The 15,643-nt window shown below is 42.6% G+C and overlaps 1 non-coding gene across 1 annotated transcript; it reads right to left on the reverse strand.

Annotated features, from left to right (window-relative positions):
- Nucleotides 1-710: 710 nt before the first annotated feature.
- TRNAS-GGA (transfer RNA serine (anticodon GGA)) lies at nt 711-782 on the reverse strand. The gene has a single exon. It is a non-coding gene; the product is annotated as a tRNA-Ser (tRNA).
- Nucleotides 783-15,643: the final 14,861 nt, after the last annotated feature.

Below are 15,643 nucleotides of genomic sequence, written 5' to 3' on the forward strand. Positions count from 1 at the left end.
TGCACTGTTCAGATCTCTGGCAGAATATAATCCAAAAATATCAATTGTATTGATATTTCACAGAACATCATACTAATGCACTGCTGCTGAGTGTGTAGGGCTGCTGCTGCTTGTGGTGCAGTAGGTAGAGAAAGGAGTTACTAGAGTTAAATATTTACACTGACACCTTGATGGGATATGGTTACTGAGAAACATGGGGGCAGACAGAGGTGTATCTGAAACCCAAGAAATTCACTGGGAAAACTTTTCTACACCTAACACCATGAAAGGATGTCCCTGGGCACACAATATTTCTGCAGAGTTCTATTGCAAGACCTGGTGCTTTCTGTCTGATGACTTTCTTCTTACCTCATGCATGAGGCAGGTCAAAATGCCAAGCATCGATGTTCCTGGGAACAGATCTCAACCAATGATAGATGGAAGTTGGTGGGTACATATACCAGCTTCCTTTCACTTGGGAGGGAACCAAATATTGCTTTCAACAAGCTGTTGTTGCAGAAATTTAGAGAGAGAATAACCACAGTGGTCTGAGTAGAAAAGGCTTCATGGAAGAGATAGAACTTGATCTCCTAGTGAAAGTGAAAGTGAAGTCATTCAGTTGTGTCCAACTCTTTGTGACCCTGTGGACTGTAGCCTACCAGGCTCCTCCCTCTATGGATTCTCCAGGCAAGAATACTGGAGCGGGTTGTCATTTTCTTCTCCAGGGGATCTTCCCAACCCAGGGATTGAACCTGGGTCTCCCGCATTCCAGGCAGATGCTTTAACCTCTGAGCCACCAGGGAAGCCCTAGAGGAAAGTTCAAATTTTGCCAAGTGGCAAAGAGAAGGGAGAACATTAGAGACGGGGATGATATGGGCAAAGGTCTAGGAGTGTGAGGTAGAGTGAGGAGAGAGATCCCACATAGGCCATCAGTGTTTGTGTGTTATTGTGTCCGACTCTTTGTGGCCCCATGACCAGAGCTCACCAGGTTCCTCTGTGCATGGAATTTTCCAGGCAAGAATACCAGAATGGGTTGCCATTTCCTGCTCCAGGGGATCTTCCTGACCCAGCGATCAAACCTACGTCTCTTGCGTCACTTGCATTGGCAGGTGGATCCTTTACCACTAGCACCACTTGGAAAGCCCAGGAATAATAGCTTTCTTTTATTCCAAGGGGGGGCGGTAAGCTAATATTTCTTGTTCTCCCTTATATACACCAAGCACTGTGCCAGGTTAATTACCTACTCTATTAAGGAAGAAGAAGTAGATTGATTTGACTGAGGGTATTTAAGGCCAGAATCTTCAAAACGTTAAAAAACAGGCATGGAAACTTGCATTTCATCTACAAGCATCTGAGGTATATAGATGGGGCTGGTGGGAATGAAATATACATTTTAGAAGCTAACTCGATAGCATGAATAGCAAAGGCTGTAGTAAAATGATATTGAAGGATAGGAGACTAGTTGAGAGACCCTTTGTAATAGGCTAGAGAAGATACAGCCTCACATGACACGGGCCTTACCAGGATGATGCCATATGGAATGGATGGGAATGTTTAGATATGAGCCTGTCAAAGATATGCTTTAGGGAAGAGGAAGAAATCAAAGACCTCAAGGTTCCCTACCTGATGGTGAAGGGAGTGGGGAGATGGCAGATATCAGAGGATAGTCTGGAAAGTGGAAGAAATGACCAGCTTGCTCTACCACATCCTCTTCCTCTTCCTGAAAAACCCTCATAGCTAGGAGCTTCTGAAACCTAATACCAAAATCAGTTTTTCAGGATTAGATTCACTAAAGGAGGAAGTGTTGAACCAGATTTTTAAGCCTCCTTGAGCTCCTGCCTCTTGTATTCTTCATGAGTTGTAATACTTAATAGCAGGGGAACCATACTTTATAATTCCCAATTCCACTTTGCTGTCCTCATGGAGAATCTTATTTTTGCAACACTATTAGACATTCTAAATTGGGAATTTCCCAACTCCCATAACATACATGATAGTTTTAATGTTTCTTAAATATAGTGTTTGGGCATTTAATTATATTATGCAAAATTGGTAAACAGCTATTTCAAGACAGGGCTGATTAAACTGAATCTGCAAGATGTGGTATTTCCTAGTATTGTATTTTCAGAACCAAGTGATACAGTGTCCTAGCTCTTGAAGTTGAAAGATGAGTGGCGCCTAGAAAATGATTTAACAGTGATGATGGCTGGTGTTTAATCAAATAGTTGTTTTGATGATTTCTCGAAGAACTGATTAGACCCCCGAGGGGTTGGCTGAGACACACCTGTACTCTCCTTTTTTTCCTTTCCACCACTCACATGGCCCTGTGGACACACCTCACCCATTCCAGACTTTTTGCTCTTTTTCACATTGCTAGATGTTGTGTCAGCCAAAAGAGTTGCTGACCAGGGAGAACTCCAGCACTGCAGATGCTGTACACGAAGATGACTGTCGACAAGGGACCAAGGGATTGTGGATGGAAGATGATGAATGGAAATGCTGAAAATAAAATACATCTTTCTGCTGCCATGATGGCTTTTTCACATTCATTCTTCTGTCACGTGACAGCCAGTCTCCTGTCTACTGTGCTGCTATGTTGATTTCTGCAGGTTTTTTAAAAAAAATAAGGTGCCCATGGTAATATATTCTAAAATCTTTTTCATTCTCTGTACATTCCTTCTTAGTAGTCTGTCCCTCCTTATTTTTAAGGGATTCAGAAGTGAAGATACGCTCACTACTGGATGGTTTCTGGTCTATGAAATCTGCCTTCATTTAAAGTATTTATCTGTAATAGGATTCCACAGAGACTGACTGGTGAGGTAGCAGTTTGAGGCCTGATTTAAAACTTGTGGTAAGACCTCACCAGACTGCATCTCAAGATCATCACCAACGTGGAGAGTCTTTCTTTCAGTCTGTGACCACCCTGGGTATTAGGTGGAAAACACTGCTAGTTTGATCATATATAAATCCTGCTGGTAGCTTGCTTCAGGGAAAGTTGCTGCTCTTGGCCTATTTGCCATTCCTGGAACATCTAAGAATATCTTAAAATATAGATATCCTGCATAGAAATGCAATTTTCAGGGCATAATAGAGGACAAATTAAAAATCTGTGAATTTCATATGCAAGACTTTTCTCCCGGCATCTCAAATTCCAGTCTGAATAGCCACCTTTCCTCCCCTGGAGCTGAAGGGAGTGACACTGTCTTCAGTTGTATATCCCAGGGCTTCAGCTCTGGGAATCATTTTTATACCTCTCAGAAACCACGGGGATCGACTTAGTCTATAGTATATTTTCAACCATATGCTTGGCTCTTTGGTTATTTTTGAAATCACAACATTTCAATTTTTTTCTGCTTTTTGTCATCCCTTTTCTTTTCCCCCTTTTTTCCTATTTTTCCTTCTTCCTAGTTCCTCTGCACACGTATCTGCATATCTGTATATCATCTTCATTTCTACTGGTAAAGCTTTTGGTTAAATTTTCAGCTATTTATATGCTCTTCACTGAAAAAGACATGTTGCTTTTTGTCATTCTGGCATCTTTTCATTTCAGGAGCTAGCTGCCCTTCCTCTATTGGGGGGCACTCTCCAACCACTGTTTGCACTTTTCCCTTTTCTGTTTGCTGTGAAAAAGACCCTGATGCCAGGAAAGACTGAAGGCAAAAGGAGAAGAGGGTGGCAGAGAATGAGATGGTTGAATAGCCACCACCTATTCACCGATCCAATGGAACATGAACTTGGGCAAACTCCAGGAGATAGTGAAGGACAGGGAGGCCTGGTGTGCTGCTGTCCATGGGGGTTACAAAGAGTTGGACACGACTTAGCGACTGAGCTAAGTCTGACCACATGGTCTCACCTCCTCTGGTACCCAGCTCTGGCTGGCCCAGTCCTTTAGCTTGCACCTGATTGGTTCATGTGTGGGCATGTGACCTAAGCTAATCACAGTCCTCTGCAGGATATTTGTGAGAGCTTTCAGGGACATAGCCCTTTTTAAGGCTTCCTTTGAGAATGTTAACTGTAAGGTGAGTAAAACTTAGGACTGGCAAGTATTATCTTTGTCACAGGAGGAGGGGTCTCCCTAAAAATGAAGCCAACACAGAGAAAAGCAAAGCCAGGAGAGAGAAGGCTGCACTGGGTCCTTGACAGGGTTGAGCCCCAGGCTCCCAGCCACTCCTTTTCAGGTACATGGGCCAAGAAGTTTCCTTTTCTGCATAAGCTACTTTGAGTTTCTGTTTCAGCATCTAAAATTTTTGATTAAACCACAGAATGCTAGTTTTAAGTCAAGAAATGTCACCTTAAACAAGAGGTCTCACTAGTCTATGACTAGAAATATAATTTCATGTATATTGAGTAATGCGTTGTAATGAGAGGGACCAGGTTCTTGTCCTCTGGGGACAAGAAGCCCCAGTGTCCCCAGTTACACTGGGTCCTGCTGAGTGCTCTTTCACCACTGCTGAGAAACGGGTCCCTAGCACTTTTGTGCCTTATCACTTTTAAAGCCTCAGGGCTCTGTCTCCTTCAAGTCACTGCATCAAACACCAGTCTGGCCTCATGAGGTGGAATAGAGGCTGCTCGTCCCTTTACAATTCCTTCTCAAACCTGAAAGAGGAGCCTTTTCTGCCTCTGTGAGCAGAGCCTCATGTACCTGTGTGTGGGCTGGCACGGGCTCTGAGTTCGGTAGGTGTGTCCAGCAGTCAGAGCCAAGGCCCAAGGAAGGCATGCAATTTCTAGTTCCTGAGTCTAAGGCCCACCTCTCCAAGCCTTACTTCCTGTTCCAAAAGCAACCCAGATTGTTAGCAGTGCCTTCTGAGTGTGGGGAAAGCCTACCCCCCAACAAGAGTGAGGTCTTGCTCACTGGCCCTCGTGGCACAATGACTCAGGGTGTATTGGCCAACACCAGTGCTTTCAACCTTCTGTGACACCGTGTGGGAGAGAGCCAGTCCAGTCAGTCCTGTTGAATTGCTACCTTCAGTGCCTTTTTCCCAGCAAGAGGTGGGGATCAGCCCTTTAATACACACCACAGTCTTCATGCTACCTAGTTCAGACACATTCCTAATGCCGCATAGAATGGAGTTCAAGGGAAAAAAAAAAAAAAAGAGGGTGCAGTGCAGAGAGTAAAGGGAATGTGTGTCAGGAAGTATTCAAGTACGGTTGACAAGGAAGGAGTATATAAATGGGAGATATCTAAGCTGGTTCCTAAAGGATTAGAAGGACCCAGGAAGAGAAAACAGTATTTTCCCAGATGTGCAAAAGACTCACGGTTTCCAAAAAAGTGAAGGGGAGCCAAATACAGCAGGAGAGAGAGAGGGAGAATGGCAGAGAAGTTGGCAGGCATCACCTCATACAGACAGTTCATAGACATTTGAATTTTATTCTAAATGCAACGAGAGAAGCCATTGAGGAGTTCTACACAGGTCATATGCTTGATCAAATTTATATATTTAAAAGACTAGTTTGGGGGACTTCCCTGGTGGTTTACTAGCTAAGACTCTGAGCTCCCAATGCAGGAAGCTTGTGTTTGATCCCTGATCAGGGAGCAAGATCTCACATCAGTTCAGTTCAGCTCAGTCGCTCACTCATGTCCGACTCTTTGCGACCCATGACTGCAGCACGCCAGGCTCCCCTGTCCATCACCAACTCTTGGAGCATACTCAAACTCATGTCCATTGAGTTAGTGATGCTATCCAACCATCTCATCCTCTGTCGTCCCTTCTCCCACCTCTAATCTTTCCCAGCATCAGGGTCTTTCCAAATGAGTCAGTTCTTCACATCAGGTGGCCAAAGTATTGGAGTTTCAGCTTCAGCATCAGTCCTTCCAATGAATATTCAGGACTGATTTCCTTTAGGATGGACTGGTTGGATCTCCTTGCTGTCCAAGGGTCTCTCAAGAGTCCTCTCCAACACCACAGTTCAAAAACATCAATTCTTTAGTACTCAGCTTTCTTTATAGTTCAACTCTCACATCCATACATGACTACTGGAAAAACCATAGCTTTGACTAGATGGACCTTTGTTGGCAAAGTAATGTTTCTGTTTTTTAATATGCTGTCTAGGTTGGTCATAACTTTTCTTCCAAGGAGCAAGCATCTTTTAATTCCATGGCTGCAGTCACCATCAGCAATGATTTTAGAGCCCAAGATAATAAAGTCTGTTATGGTTTCCACTGTTTCCCCATCTATTTCCCATGAAGTGATGGGACCAGATGCCATGATCTTAGTTTTCTGAATGTTGAGCTTTAAGCCAACTTTTTCACTCTCCTCTTTCACTTTCATCAAGAGGCTCTTTAGTTCTTCGCTTTCTGCCATAAGGGTGGTGTCATCTGTGTATCTGAGGTTATTGATGCTTCTCCCGGCAATCTTGATGCCAGCTTGTGCTTCATCCAGTCCAACATTTCTCATGATGTATACAGCTTAAAAAAAAAAAAACAAACTCCTGCATGACACAACTAAGATCCAGTGCAGCCAAATAAATAAGTAAATAAAAAACAAAAGACTAGTTTGGTTTCTGTATGGAGAACAGATTAGAGGAGGCAAGATGGTAAAGAAGGGAGTCTGGTTAAGAGGCTTTTGCAATGGTTCAAGTGAAAGATGATGGAGGCTCAGGTAGGGTGTTGAAATAGAGAGATAAAGACTAATGTGAGATGTATTTTGGAGGCTTACCTCCAAAAACAGGGTTGAGCCTCAGGTAGTTTTACTGACAAAAATGTTGTAGGGGTGAGGAAAAGAGGCATCAAGAATGATTCCTAAGTCTCTGGCTTACATCATCAGATGGATAGTGGTATCATATATCAAGATGGAGAAAACTAGGGGAGGAAAGGTTTTTGAGAGGTTGTTATGCAGATGACACCACCCTGATAGCAGAAAGTGAAGAGGAACTAAAAAGCCTCTTGATGAAAGTGAAAGTGGAGAGTGAAAAAGTTGGCTTAAAGCTCAACATTCAGAAAATGAAGATCATGGCAACTGGTCCCATCATTTCATGGGAAATAGATGGGGGAACAGTGGAAATAGTGTCAGACTTTATTTTTCTGGGCTCAAAAATCACTGCAGATGGTGACTGCAGCCATGAAATTAAAAGACGCTTACTCCTTGGAAGGAAAGTTATGACCAACTTAGATAGCATATTCAAAAGCAGAGACATTACTTTGCCAACAAAGGTCTGTCTAGTCAAGGCTATGGTTTTTCCTATGGTCATGTATGGATGTGAGAGTTGGACTGTGAAGCAGGCTGAGCGCCGAAGAATTGATGCTTTTGAACTGTGGTGTTGGAGAAGACTCTTGAGAGTCCCTTGGACTGCAAGGAGATCCAACCAATCCATTCTAAAGGAGATCAGCCCTGGGATTTCTTTGGAAGGAATGATGCTAAAGCTGAAACTCCAGTACTTTGGCCACCTCACGTGAAGAGTTGACTCATTGGAAAGGACTCTGATACTGGGAGGGATTGGGAGCAGGAGGAGAAGGGGATGACAGAGGATGAGATGGCTGGATGGCATCACTGACTTGATGGACGTGAGTCTCAGTGAACTCTGGGAGTTGGTGATGGACAGGGAGGCCTGGTGTGCTGCAATTCATGGGGTCGCAAAGAGTCGGACACGACTGAGCGACTGATCTGATCTGATCTGATCTGATCTTACTGTGCTTAGTCACTCAGTCGTGTTTGACTCTTTGCGACCCCATGGACTGTAACCCACCAGGTTCCTCTGTCCATGGGGATTCTCCAGGCAAGAATACTGGAGTGGGTTGCATGCCCTCCTCCAGGGGATCTTCCCAACCCAGGGACTGAACACAGGTCTCCTGCATTGCAGGCAGATTCTTTACTGAATGAGCCACCAGTGAAGCCCTTGAGAGGCAGGAGAGGAATCAAAATCTCAGTTTTAAGGAGGACAATTTTGAGATCAATATGGAGATATACTAGGAAGGGTTTCAGAGCCTGAAGATTATTTGGGAAGCATTAGCATTTGGTGATATTGTAGCCATGAAATGGGATGAGTACAACTGAGGACAAGGTAGAGAAGAGACCCAGGATTAAGTCTTAGAAACTGCAATAATTAATGGTGAGGTAAAGGAAGAGAGGTGGCTTTCCTGGTGGCTCACATGGTAAGGAATCTGCCTGCAATGCAGGAGACCTGGGTTCAATCCCTGGGTTGGGAAGATCCCCTGGAGAAGGAAATGGCTACCCACTGCAGTATTCTTGCCTAGAGAATCCCATGGACAGAGGAACCTGGCAGGCTGCAGTCCACGGGGTCACAAAGAGTTGGACAAGACTGAGGAACTCAGCATCAAAGGAAGATAAGTTAGCAAAAAAGACTATGGAGAAAAAAAAAAAAAAGACTATGGAGAAGCCGCTAAGGGGAAATCCGGGAGAATGCAGGCTCTGGAAGGAGAGTATAAGAGTATCTGAAAATTAAGGAGAGCTCAGCTGTGAGATCCCAAAGGTGAGATCAGAAAAGTGATCATTGAGTTTTGCTATATGGAGGTGATGAATGACTTTCACAAGGGTTGTTTGGGTGGAATAGAAGAGGCAGAAGTCAGATTGGGTTCAAGAGTGAATGGGACAGGAGGAAGTCGAGACAGCAAATGTGGAGAATTAATTCAAGGACTTGGTAAAGGGAAGCGGGGTAAGGGAGTAGTCATTGGAAAAAACATGGGCACTGGAGAGTTATTTTCTTAGATAGGAAGTACTAGATGGTATTTACTGATAGGAATTAAGGAGTTAAGGGAAAAGTAAATGAAGACTCAGGAGACTGAGAATAACAAAGTGAACAAAGTTCTTAAGAAGGGGTAAAGTCAAGAGCAGTACTCTTCACATGTTGGTGGACATGGGCCTGTTACACCCCTCACCCCCCACCCAGGGAAGCTTGTTAAATGGCAGACTGATTCAGCAGGCCAAGGGGGAGGCTGAGATTTTGCATTTCTAACAGTTTCCCAGGTGATGTTGATGCTGCTGGGCCAAAGACCATCTTGAGTAGCAAGGGTGGAGCAGAAAGGGATACGCTTTTAAATGAGAAAGTGGAGAAGAGAGAAGAGGGCATAAAAGCCATCTCTGAGAGGGGAAAAGTAAGCCCTAAAGAAATGTAGTTAAATTTGGGTGCAGAGTTGAGGGCCCTTTTGAGATTTTTAAGTATGAACCTAACGTGATACCAGTCTACATTTAGTAACTTGGCTGCCCACAAGGAGATGGGGATGCTTGGATTTCTCCAAGCATATAGTTGGGGTTTTGTCAATTGAATATGAGAGTGGAGTGGGGCTTAGAGAGGAAGGTCATTTCAAAGCTGACTGTAATGATGATCATAGAATCTAAACTAGATAAGAATGGAAGCAGACTTATTGTTCTTGCCAAATGTATGTCAGCTGTGATGGCAACATTAATTTCTGTGAAGAGACATGTCAAGGTCATTCTGGAATAAAAAATATTGGCTCATTATATAAGTACATGCTATTGTCTTTAAAAAACAGATTCTTATTGAGAAATGAAAGGTAAAGCAGCTATGGGTTTCCCATGATTCCTGTGTATTAGCTAAGAAGGTGTTTAGCTGTAAGAACAGATTACTCAACAGTGGCCTAAATATCAGTAGCATCTACCATAACAAGAAAGCTTGATGTAGAACCATTGTTCTTTTTAACTGCTCAGAAATGCCATTTGGATCTAATTTATTTGTATTCTTTTTGTCCTCATAGTTATTTCCTCCTCTTTACAAGATGGCTGCTACTGCTCCAGACAACCCTTCCACATTCATGTCAGGAAGAAAGAAGGAGATGATGATGTCAGCTGCAATTGTCCCTTTTTATTAGATATGCAAAAGTTTGAACAGGAACATGGAATATACTGAGACCTGTTATTCTCTGGGCCTGCAGTAACCCTTAACTGGCTCATGTACCCAAGATAATTTAGTGGTTGTTTAGGAGGAAGATAAAGTAAAGAATGGCAATGTTTAATAAATGTTTGGCAACTTAAGAAAGATGCAAGAGTATGAATTACAGAGGCCCCAAAGATCTATCTACTGAAATATAACTCTGCCATCATTCCTTTTCAAATAACAGAGACTGCACATTGATATGGATTAAAATTCAAAAAGTTATATATGCAATTTGTAAGTCCTGCGCTTCACACAGGGATGGTTATATGTGTGTCACATTTGTAGTAATAGCTTGAATCTCAATGCTCCAAAGCCCCTGCCTGCCTAACTGGCAAGGCACAGTCCTTCCATGATCTCCTCCCATGACCCTCTCTTCTCTCCTGGTAGTCGAGAATCTCCAACTGTCCTTCAGTTGTCCCTGAATGTCATTAGCCTTTCTCGTGTATACAATGCCCACGGTCCTTTTATAAGTTCCAGAAAGGAGATAGACTTTGAAAGCTCTAGGAGCAGAAACTTCCATATTGTAGCATAGACAATAAATCCCAAAGATAGTGCACATGCAGCAATCATACCTAAAGCACAGATTCAGGAGCCAGACTGCCTGGGTTCAAGTCTCTGCTCTGCCACTTGTTAGATATGTGATTTCTGCCAGTTTACTTAATCTTTATGTGTCTCAGTTTCCCCATCTGTAAATTGGAAAGAATACACATCTTTCCTAGAATGTTGTTTAGATGATTGAATGACTTAATACATTTGAAAATCTTAGAGTAGTGCCTGGCACCAAACAAATGCTATAGAAGTGTTTGCTATAGTTATTACTACTATTGCTACTAATACTACCTGCTACTAATACTGCTACTAATGCTGTCCTTATTTATATTTTTAATAACCAGCTAGTGCCTTGCACCTTGGACACTAGAGGCATTCAATAAATGTTGAAAGGAAGGAAGGAAGGAAGGAAGGAAGGAAAATGATGGCAGTTAGACGGCAGGTAATAAAGACTTGTGGTATTTATTAAAAGTGGTACTAATTTTTAGCTCAAGAAACCAAAATGAGTAAGAAAGTGTACATGACTGCCTTACAGAGGATGTCTCCTTGGTCTCCAAACTTAGATGTCAGTCATCTGTATTCAAAAAAATGAGATCCTGTGTTGCCACTTCCTGGATTACTAACACCCTCTAGAATGGTGTCTTTCATGCCTTCAACCCCATACCTTTTTGGAAGCCTGTATGGGCTTCTCCGTGGGGAGAGGAGGCCCCCTGCTCACGAGACTCCAGCTCAGCCAGTGAGAGGTCACTGTCAGCTGTTTTATATATTGTGGTTTCTTTGCTTCAGGAAGTTTTTTTTTTTTTTTTTTTAAGTCACCACACTAGATGAATGAAGGAAAGAGGACATGCCATTGTCTTTCAGGATTTCTAGTTCAGCCGACCCAACCCCAGAACATTATGCCATTTCCTGGTAGGTCTGAGTCGAGCTCTGTGTGAATTGCCCTCTGAGTCAAAAACCAAGCGAATGACATGCTTGTCTGAAGACTTTCTTCTTGCCCTCGCCTCACTTTTTATTCTTTACTGTCCTTTTGTGCACCAGTTGTGCTATGCATTTTATTCTTATGTTTTTCTGACTGCTGGGGTTGCTTCCAGAAGGATACCCTAAGACGGCAGAGAAATTAATGCATCCAGGGACTTCAAGCAGAAAAATCCATCTGACCTGGTGACAGTTGGTAAGCATTAGAGAAAATCTCATTTACTTGAGAACCATAAGTTTGGCAATTTCATTTCTGCTTACTTCGCTGCCCTACCCAAAGCTCCAGGTTCAATCAAAGAGAGGAGGAAAAAGCAACTTCACCCAATTTGGTCATAGAGAGGGCTTTAAAGCCCATAGCAAGTCTGTTCAGAGGAAAGGAACTATAAGAAAAATATCTCATTGTTGTTGGTCCAAATCCGACTTCCGGATGCCCTATTGCATTTTAATGAAAACCTGAAGCCAGGTCCCAGATTTCCTTTTCAGCTGATGGATGCGGTGTTCCGCTGCAGAAGAAAGCACACATTCGTTCTGCCTTTTCTCCTTCCAGCTGCTTTATTGGGTGCTTTATCTCAACCACTTACCATTGTTTTATGATGAAGGCTGCATTCCAGCTCATCTCCAAGTGGTTTATGTTGTTCCACAGGGGCAGGGCCCAGGAAGAATGTCTTTTTCAAGAGAGGAAAAGTGGAATTTGTCAGTGATGCAAACCAGACAGGAGGGAAGGAAGGAGAGACTGGCTATTCACAAAAGAATTCGAAGACACCAAAAAGTGAACCTGACAGATTCAGTCAGCAGCTGAGGTCATCTGCCCACAATTCAGTGATCTGGTCTCTAATCACAGAGCTGACAGGATCCGGGGCCTGTGTGGAGCTGGGCACTTTTCTGTGCTTTGAAAGTCGGGACAAACACTGAAGGTTTCATCAGGCAGGGTGAGGAAGCCTCTCTCACAGGAAGACCTTTGACCTGGTCTTGTTCTTCGTATGGTTAGTCTTCCACCTGCCCCAGATTTAACTCTTCCACACAGGCCTGCGAAATGGTTCTATCCTTCTTAAATCCAATTTAAGAACTCAAATTAGAACTAAAGCAATTCTATGTCAATGTGAATATCCATTTTAGCTTTGCTCTTCTGTGATGCCATTATCTCTCTGGGGGTGATGACACTTTCCAGACCAGTGTTTTCTAAAACAGACTTTTAAAAGAAAAAAAAAAATCACAACAAAGATATCACAACAACTAATCTTAATATTTTACAGTACCTCTGAGGCTATATCTAATTTTGAAGGAAAAAAAATCTAAGAAGTAATGCAGTTTTGTTTATTTTTGATGTATGGTTTAAACCTAAGAGTCAGGGTCTTTGCTGGTGGTCCAGTGGCTAAGACTTCTCACTCCCAGAGCAGTGGGCCCGGGTTCCATCCCTAGTTCTGGAACTAGATCCCACATGCCATAACTAAGAACAGACACAGTCAAATAAAAAAAAATAAAAAAAAATTTAAACAGACCCTTAGAGTCAAGTAATTATTGATTGTATAACTGTATAGGTATTAGGTACATAGGCGTTCTCCAGTGGCACGAGTGGTAAAGAACCATCTGCCAATGCAGCAGACGTGGGTTCCATCCTTGGGTTGGGAAGATCCCCTGGAGAAGGAAACTGCAACCTACTCCAGTATTCTTGCCTGGGAAATCCCATGGACAGCAGAGCCTGGCAGGCTATAGTTCGTGGGGATCACAAAAATGTCCGACCTGACTGAGAGATTGAACACACAGAGCACAGGCCTCTTTTAGTTATTATGGTATGCCAAAGAGTTTCAATACTTTTTGTTCATAAGATGTTTAAAATTTAGTTAGGGAAATAAAATAATCTCAAATAGCAGTTAGTGAGAAGACAGCGTGATAATTAACTGTATTTTATACAGGCAAAATAAAGTGTCAAAGAGTCAAGTATAGAGAACAGAGTTGGGTAGAATGAGGTGTTAATTGCATAGGATGGATTAAAAGGCAAAAGCAGTTACAGAGGGACCACTATGGTGCCGCTTGCTAGGGAACTGAGAAGAAAGTAGCATTAAAAAAGTCCCGAGGACTTCCCTGGTGGTCCAGGGGTTAGCACTCTGTGATCCCAACGCAGGGGCCCTGGATTCTATCCCTGAGCAGGGAATTAGATCCTGCATACCACAACCAAGAGTTTGCACGCTGCAACTAAAGATCCCACATGCCTCAGTTAAGACCTGGCACAGCCAAATAAAAGTTTTAAAAAATCATTCTTGTTCCTGGTTGTATTGAATGGCTCTGCAAGGTAGTTTATGATTCCTGATATCAGATGTATTAGCTACCTTAATGTCTGGAAGAAAAGGAACATACAAATACTTCTGTAACATGTTAGGCAGAATTTGAATATTCCTGGGAAGGTTTACCCGGGGAAAAGAGTATGAGTTTAAGTTTTACAAGATAGCTTTTATCCCATGTCTGACCTCACTCTTTTCTCTTAAAAATGTTTCCTAGCTTTTCCTAAAATGTCTCACAATGTTCATGAGGACTAGTGCCAGGGGGCTTTTAAAAACAGTAGATTTTGTTACATGAGTTCACTTAGCATCAACCATGTTATCACTTTAAGTGGTGTAAAGCTGGGCCCTTCATCTCACACACTCAAAGCCCCAGGTGTGTCAACATTTCCTTTTGAGTAATAAAGCTGCTTCTTCAGCTGCTTTGCACTCTATTCATTGGGGAAGCTGAAAAACAGAAAGCAATATGAGTAACACACGAGCCTGTGGCAGCCCATTAGAAGAGTTCTCATTAGTTAATGCTACCAGTGAGACCACCAAAGGCTTTTCTTTTACACTAGTCTTTTCTTAGACTCTGTCTCATCTCATGCCCTTTTGGCACCTTTTCCATCAGGGGCTTCATGGTAAGCTTTGGTTTATTATAAAGCAGCGGTCCCCAATCTTCCTGGCACCAGGGACTGATTTCATGGAAGACATTTTTCACAGACCTGGGGGCGTGGACGATTCAAGTGCATTACATTTATTGTGCAGTTTATCTCTATTTTTATTAATACATCAGCTCCACCTGAGATCATCAGGCATGAGATCCCAAAGGTTGGGGACCCCTGTTGCAAAGAACTCAATAAAGGGACTGCTGTGAAAGTAATACTTAATCTTACATTTCCAATTTGTGAAATGGGTGGGAACAAAATTGCTTGGATGTTGTTTTTCCTATGAAACTGGTTAAGCACAAGCAGATGATTTATAGGGTACCATTTGCTATAGATCATACTAGGAGAAACACCGCACTAGGGCCATCAAGGGGATGGGCCACGTTGCCCAAAAGAGAATCAGATGGGGATCTGATGCTCTGTGGATGGATGAAAGAAGAAGCCTGACCTAGGGTGGTTGGTTTTCCTGAACCTGGACAGAGGCATGAAGCAGCCTCAATGCAATATTCTAGAGGTGGTAGAACCTCAGATGGGAGTGACTCTGTGCCTATGAAACTAGGAACCATGCAGATAAAACATGAGGGTCCCAGCAAAAGTTTCCTTGGCTGAGCTTGGTGAGGGTGTGAAGGATTGTTTGATGTACTGTCAGCAGTACTAGTGGTTTTTTATGTCTTTAAAGGCCTGTGAAATAAGGAAAATACTCCACCACAATTGGGTTAGTCTCTATTTTCCTGGAGTCCAGGGTTCTTGTAAGATCCAAGAGTGGTAATGAAGCCCTGATAACCAAACTTCTCATTAGCCTTGGTGAAGGAGTGTAGGAAGCAGATTTAATTTTATTCAGAAAAATTAAGAAATATAAATGCTATTGCATTCCAGATGCCATGGGGATAATTAAGTTCTGTTACAAGTCTTCAACAGAGGAGCACTGAAAAAGAGACCTATTTCTGTTGGCATATGGATTTCTCTAATCTTGTTTGGGAACTGGTTTCACAGAAAAAGCAAATTTAACAAACAAAAGTGCAAGCCAATTAGGAATTTACTAAATCCACACCCCTATTTGGTAAAAAGAAAAAAGAAAACCTTAACTAAACTTGGATATAATGGAATTCATCACTATTTCCAAGCAAAAGTGACAAGTAACACTGAATACTCTGGAATTTCAGTAACTAAATATGGGGCATTTTTTTTTTTTAATTGGAGAATTACTTTACAGTGTTGTGTTGGTTTCTGTCATACAACAATATGAATCAGCCATAAGCACACATATGTCCCCTTCCTTTTGAACCTCCCTCACACCCCTCACCCCATCCCACCCCTCTAGGTTGTCACAGAGCACCAGGCTGAGCTTCCTATGTCATATAGCAA

The sequence above is a fragment of the Bos mutus genome, chromosome 2, assembly GCF_027580195.1.
Source record: "Bos mutus isolate GX-2022 chromosome 2, NWIPB_WYAK_1.1, whole genome shotgun sequence".
In the NCBI taxonomy this organism is placed as follows: Eukaryota; Metazoa; Chordata; class Mammalia; order Artiodactyla; family Bovidae; genus Bos; species Bos mutus.